This window comes from Babylonia areolata, chromosome 6 (assembly GCF_041734735.1).
Source record: "Babylonia areolata isolate BAREFJ2019XMU chromosome 6, ASM4173473v1, whole genome shotgun sequence".
Taxonomy (NCBI): Eukaryota; Metazoa; Mollusca; class Gastropoda; order Neogastropoda; family Buccinidae; genus Babylonia; species Babylonia areolata.
The window spans coordinates 21,747,431-21,754,788 of NC_134881.1; the positions used below are offsets into that span (position 1 = coordinate 21,747,431).

A 7,358-nucleotide genomic window follows, 5' to 3' on the forward strand; every position below is an offset into this window, starting at 1 on the left:
TGTTGGGTCGAATATTAGATCAAAGTGCCAAGTTTAGAGAATATAAAAAATATAAATATAACAGTAAATGCATTATACTCAATACATAAAAAGCTTGGAATTTTTTAAAAAGTGTATCACAAGTGAGTCTTGAAGGCCTTGCCTCTGTTGTTTATGTATTATTTTATTAATTTAAAAAAAAAATTGTCGTCTGTATCCAAAATCAGTTCTGTCCAAAATTTCAGTTTGGAAGGATCAACCATGCCTTTGAGTGAAAGTGATAAGGTTACCATTGAAAACTGTTTCAAGGAAAAAGGTTGGGGTGGAAGAAGGATCGTAAAGGGATTTTCAGGCAAGGGGTGGAGTCATGTCACTGTAAATATACTTATCGCTAAAATACGCACTACAGGGTCAGTAGCACATAAAATTGGCAGTGGGAGACCCAAGGCTGCATGTTCGGAGGAGAACAAGGACTGTATTGAGGAACTGATTCAATCCCAGGAGATGACCCTAGGGACCCACAAATCTCTTAGAGAAGTTGCAAGCGACTTACAAGTGAGCAAGTCTTCTATGCAAAGAATGGCGAAAGAACTGGAGCTGAAGCCCTTCATGAGGATACGGATACCAAGGAGGCACCAAAATGTTAGAGGGAAAAGAAAAACTCGCTGCCGTAACTTGAATGACCGCTACTCGGCCACTGATGTGAAAAGGATCATTTTCACAGACGAGAAAGACTTTACGTTAGAGATAGCTAAAAATTGGAAAAACAGAAGACAAAAAACCCAAAAACAAAAACAAAACAAACAACAAAAAAAAACCCACAAAAAACCAAACAAACAAAAAAACAAAAACAAAACAACAACAACAAAAAACTAACAAACAAAAAACCACGATCGCGTTTATGGGAAACTGAAACTAGAAATTCAGCCATCTCGCCTCTATCATGAGACTTCTAGATTTTCAAAAATTATAATCGTTTCAGCTGAAGCAATCCTGGAAAGGAAAAACAAACATTCTTTTTATACACACTGACAGAGCTAAGGTTAATAGTAAAAGCTACATTCAGTTACTGGATGACAATCTTCTCCCTGACTGTAGGCGTCTTTATCTTAGAAACAATTACGTGTTTCAGCAAGATGGGGCTCCTTCACACACAAGTAGGGTAACCCAGGCCCATCTGGAGGAGGCTACACCAGAATTCATCAAGAAGGATGAATGGCCTCCACAAAGTCCTGACTGTAACCCAATGGATTATGCCATATGGGACTCTCTGAAGTAGAAAGTTTACCGGGGAGTGAGAGACAAATTGACCGAGCAGGCGTTAAAGGACAGGATACTTAGGTCATGAGAGGAGATATCGGTGGAAGAAATACGTAAAAGCATTTCTGCTTGGAAGAAACGGCTTCGTTTAGTTGTGGAGGAAGATGGAGGCCACATTGAGCATAAATTGAAATAAGTGACATAAGCGGACCCGCAAAAAAAGACAGTGCTCAATACGACACGAGCTTATACAATGGCACACGGGCATTATCCTTTTTTTTTCCCCCTGTGTTCATTACATTCCGCTTCGGTCCGAAGACGGAAAAACGGTCTTCGTTTAACCGTAAATTATACGTTGCTTTCACTGACTTTGAGAAAGCTTTTGATTCTATAAACAGAATTATATCATGGCATATTTGGTAAAATATGGTGCGAAAAGGAAACTACTGAAGTGTATAAAAAGCATGAATAATTGTGTAAAGATCAGAGTTGAGCGTGGTGAGGATGACTCACTATATCTAGTGCACAAATGGTGTAAAGCAATGTGATTATGTGGTCCTGTTTTCACTATTAATGAATTGACACACCAAGTTGTGAATAATGGAAGACATGGTGCACAGTTTACAACTGATCTGTTATAGTTGTTAATCCTACTTTTAGCGGATGATGTTGTTTTAATGTCTGAAAGAGTAATTGGTCTTCAAACACAACAAAAATCTAAAAGTTTACTTAGAGCAGCTACTGCCCTGCACTTCAAGGTAAATATGTCCAAAAGCATTATTATTGTATTTAGCAATGGCGGAGATTTGGGAGTTAAGAACATTGGGCTTACGGAGTAGCCATACCTGTTGTGAGTATATATATATATATATATATATATATATATATATATATATAAATGGACCTAGGTTTATTGTCTCATCCGAATGACTAGATGCTCAGTTTGATTTTCCAGTCAAACTTGGGATAAAGGGCAAGAAATGGATTTGAACTCTGACCCTCATGGATTCAATGTATTGGCAGATGAGTGTCTTAACCATTCTGCCACCTTCCTCCTTAAGAAGAAGAAGAAACAGAGGTATACATAGTTATTTTCTGCTTTTCAATGCTGTCAAGCTTCAGGTTTATATGGGCACACAAATTACAAAGTTAGTCTAATGGTATTAGATGACTGCAAACAGTGAAATAAGATTCAAACAATGGATTTGTGAGGCCACAGGCACACGACTTTCACAGGGAGAGAACACATTGACAGTGATTTTACTTTACCTACTTTTACTATGTAAGCATCAATGATCTCTCTCTCTCTCTCTCTCACACACACCCCTACTTCAGGAAAGAAATACATTCATGTTTAATTGCTAATACTGATTTTCACCGTTTGATGTTTTCCACAAGGTTGAAATGGATAGACATAATCACCAAAATAGGACAGTTGCTCAATTTATGTTTGGAACATGCTATTTCACAGTTGTTGTTTTTTTAACTTAAAAAAAATCATTATTTCTTTTTACTCCAAACATGTGCTTTGTTAATGTAGAATATTACTTCTCAATTAAAAAACAAAACAAAAAACCCCAAAAACAACAACAACAAAAAAACAAACAAACCCAAAAACATTGCAGGAAATCAAACAAGTAAAAAAAGTAAACAAAAGTGCAAGTCTGATTTTAAATATACTTTAATGATGAGTCACATTACTTAAATGGAATTAATCAGTGTTTACATTTATGATTAAGACAAAATCTTCAAATACCCACCTGTTTGAAAATGCTTACAAAATATTGGCTCTGGAGCTTTAAATCAGCACAAACAAGAGAGAAAAACGGAAGAAAAAGTACAGTTAAATAAACAAACAGGACATAAACAACTTTTCAGCAAATCATCTCTTTTTCATAGGAGACAGAGACAGTGCCAAATCCATTCTTTACTCCAGACAAATCTAAATGAAAAATCAGCATGTGCAGATCTGTAAAATGCAGCAATGTTGTTCAATATCAAGAACTCCCCCCCGACCCCTCTTTTTTTTCTAATACTTCTTGCGCTACTACCAGTCTCCTTTGATGGTTTTTTGTACTCCTAGTATTTTCGCACATGCCTATACATTTTTGCATGTTGCCTTTTGTAAATGGGTGTGCATATATATTTCACCCTGTTTATCAATGCTCTCACTAAATACATACCTGTACATTTTTGTTCATGACCTCTCTTCTGGAAGGTCATAAATAGATTTCACCTGGTTCATAACTGCTCTCACTAAGCACATACCTGTACATTTTTGTTCATGACCTCTCTTCTGGAAGGGCATAAATAGATTTCACCTGGTTCGTAACTGCTCTCACTAAGCATATACCTGTACATTTTTGTTCATGACCTCTCTTCTGGAAGGTCATAAATAGATTTCACCTGGTTCATAACTGCTCTCACTAAGCACATACCTGTACATTTTTGTTCATGACCTCTCTTCTGGAAGGGTATAAATAGATTTCACCTGGTTCATAACTGCTCTCACTAAGCACATACCTGTACATTTTTGTTCATGACCTCTCTTCTGGAAGGGCATAAATAGATTTCACCTGGTTCGTAACTGCTCTCACTAAGCATATACCTGTACATTTTTGTTCATGACCTCTCTTCTGGAAGGTCATAAATAGATTTCACCTGGTTCGTAACTGCTCTCACTAAGCACATACCTGTACATTTTTGTTCATGACCTCTCTTCTGGAAGGGCATAAATAGATTTCACCTGGTTCATAACTGCTCTCACTAAGCACATACCTGTACATTTTTGTTCATGACCTCTCTTCTGGAAGGGCATAAATAGATTTCACCTGGTTCGTAACTGCTCTCACTAAGCATATACCTGTACATTTTTGTTCATGACCTCTCTTCTGGAGGAGCATAAATAGATTTCACCTGGTTCGTAACTGCTCTCCCTAAGCATATACCTGTACATTTTTGTTCATGACCTCTCTTCTGGAGGGGCATAAATAGATTTCACCTAGTTCGTAACTGCTCTCACTAAGCACATACCTGTACATTTTGTTCATGATCTTACTTCTGGAAGGGCATAAACATATTTCACCTGGTTCGTAACTGCTCTCACTGAGCACATACCTGTACAATTTTTGTTCATGACCTCTTCTGGAGAGGCATAAACATATTTTACCTGGTTCGTAACTGCTCTCACTAAGCACATACCTGTACATTTTTTCACGACCTCTCTTCTGGAAGGGCATAAATAGATTTCACCTGGTTCGTAACTGCTCTCACTAAGCATATACCTGTACATTTTTGTTCATGACCTCTCTTCTGGAGGAGCATAAATAGATTTCACCTGGTTCGTAACTGCTCTCACTAAGCATATACCTGTACATTTTTGTTCATGACCTCTCTTCTGCAAGGGAATAAATAGATTTCACCTGGTTCGTAACTGCTCTCACTAACATACCTGTACGTTTTTGTTCATGACCTCTCTTCTGGAGGGGCATAAACAGATTTCACCTGGTTCGTAACTGTTCTCACTAACATACCTGAACATTTTTGTTCACGACCTCTCTTCTGGAGGGGCATAAATAGATTTCACCTAGTTCGTAACTGCTCTCACTAAGCACATACCTGTACATTTTGTTCATGATCTTACTTCTGGAAAGGCATAAACATATTTCACCTGGTTCGTAACTGCTCTCACTGAGCACATACCTGTACAATTTTTGTTCATGACCTCTTCTGGAGAGGCATAAACATATTTTACCTGGTTCGTAACTGCTCTCACTAAGCACATACCTGTACAATTTTTGTTCATGACCTCTCTTCTGGAGAGGCATAAATAGATTTCACCTGGTTCGTAACTGCTCTCACTAAGCACATACCTGTACATTTTGTTCATGATCTCACTTCTGGAAGGGCATAAACATATTTCACCTGGTTCGTAACTGCTCTCACTGAGCACATACCTGTACAATTTTTGTTCATGACCCCTTCTGCAGAGGCATAAACATTTTACATGGTTTGTAACTGTCTCTCACTAAGCACATACCTGTACAATTTTTGTTCATGACCTCTCTTCTGGAGAGGCATAAATAGATTTCACCTGGTTCGTAACTGTCTCTCACTAAGCCCATACCTGTACATTTTTGTTCATGACCTCTCTTCTGGAGAGGCATAAACAGATTTCACCTGGTTCGTAATTGCTCTCACTAAGCACATACCTGTACATTTTTTCACGACCTCTCTTCTGGAAGGGCATAAATAGATTTCGCCTGGATTGTACCTGCTCTCACTAAGCACATACCTGTACATTTTTGTTCATGACCTCTCTTCTGGAGGAGCATAGATTTCACCTGGTTCGTAACTGCTCTCACTAAGCATATACCTGTACATTTTTGTTCATGACCTCTCTTCTGCAAGGGAATAAATAGATTTCACATGGTTCGTAACTGCTCTCACTAAGCACATACCTGTACATTATTTTCATGACCTTTCTGGAAGGGCATCAATAGATTTCACCTGGCTCGTAACTGCTCTTGGCACTAAGCACATACCTGTACATTATTTTCAAGACCTCTCCTGCAAGGGCATAAATAGATTTTCACCTGCTTCTGTAATTGCTCTTACTAAGCATATACCTGTACATTTTTTCACGACCTCTCTTCTGGAGGGACATAAACAGATTTCACCTGGTTCGTAACTGCTCTCACTAACATACCTGTACATTTTTGTTCATGACCTCTCTTCTGGAGAGGGCATAAACAGATTTCACCTGGTTCGTAACTGCTCTCACAAACATACCTGAACATTTTTGTTCATGACCTCTCTTCTGGAGGGGCATCAATAGATTTCACCTGGTTTGTAACTGCTCTCACTGAGCACATACCTGTGCATTTGTGTTGATGACCTCTCTTCTGGAGGGGCATATATAAATAGATTCCTTTCAACCTTTTTTTTAATCACTGCTGCCACTAAGCACATACTTATTATCTGTACATTTTTTCATGACTCTTTTTCTGGAGGGGCATATATAAATAGACTTCACCCTGTTCGTCACTTTTTGGCTTTGCAAACGCTTGAATACATATCTGCATGCCCCCTTTGTAGAGGGACGTGCATATATTAATTTTCATTTTGTTTGGCACTGTTCTCACTCTGCACATTCCCATCTTGTTTGGCACTGTTCTCACTCTGCACATTCCCATACATATTTACATGTTGCGTTTTGCGAAGTAGTAGTAGAAGTAGTGTAAGGACTGGCATTTGACTGCCTGGGCCTCACGGCGTTTAAAAAATTTTTTTTTATGTCCCCTTCAATATCGGTCTCCTTTTATTTGTGGGATACATATATGTTTTCTTTTACATGTTCTGTCAATCACTCATCGAAGTCAGTAAATTTTTCTTTTAAACTGATGTTCATGTCAAGGAGATTTTTGAACACATTAGTATTTTGTGCAAGTTTAGTTTCGATTGGTAGAGCATACATTTCACTCTGCTATTACTGATCTTGCTATGCACATACCTGTACATTCTTATATGCCCCCTTTTGAAAAAAGGGATGTCCACATATTTCATCTCGTTTGCCACAGCTCTCAGTTTGCACATTCCAAATGATTTTTAATGTGCATCCCCATTTTTGCATAGATATGCAAATATTTCATCCTATTTATGTCCGCTCTCACTTTTTAAAGTTTTAAGCAGTGATTCTTGACCCAAAGTCTTAACAGTTTGTATTGAACATGTCACATGCCCTACTTGTGGGTGGAGAAGATATTTTGGCAGGTGAACTTTAATCAAAAATCAGCTGTATGCAAAACAACAAAACCCCAACAACAACAAAAACTGTTTAAAACAATAAAAAAAAACAAAAAACAAACCCCCCAACTCCCACCCCACCCCAAAAAAAACAACAACAACAAAACATTCCTACTATCCTAGTCCCTTGGTTTCATCTTGCTTTACACCTCATCAATGTTTTTCATGGGTTGCTCTGAATGATCAGCAACTAAAAATCATTATCTGTTGACTCCAAGTTTCATCCTTTACATGGACTTAAAAATCATCAGTTGTTTAGCAATAAGCGTCTTATATTCCATGTGATGACTTCTGATTCTGCCCCAGGGGGAAGG

At 38.0% G+C, this 7,358-nt stretch overlaps 1 long non-coding RNA gene across 1 annotated transcript; it reads right to left on the reverse strand.

The window, feature by feature from the left end:
- Positions 1-2,517: 2,517 nt before the first annotated feature.
- LOC143282831 (uncharacterized) lies at positions 2,518-7,076 on the reverse strand. Its single transcript, XR_013055315.1, has 3 exons — positions 5,387-7,076; positions 5,026-5,300; positions 2,518-4,772 (listed from the first exon to the last, which is right to left on the reverse strand). It is a non-coding gene; the product is annotated as an uncharacterized LOC143282831 (long non-coding RNA).
- Between the last annotated feature and the right edge of the window lie 282 nt (positions 7,077-7,358).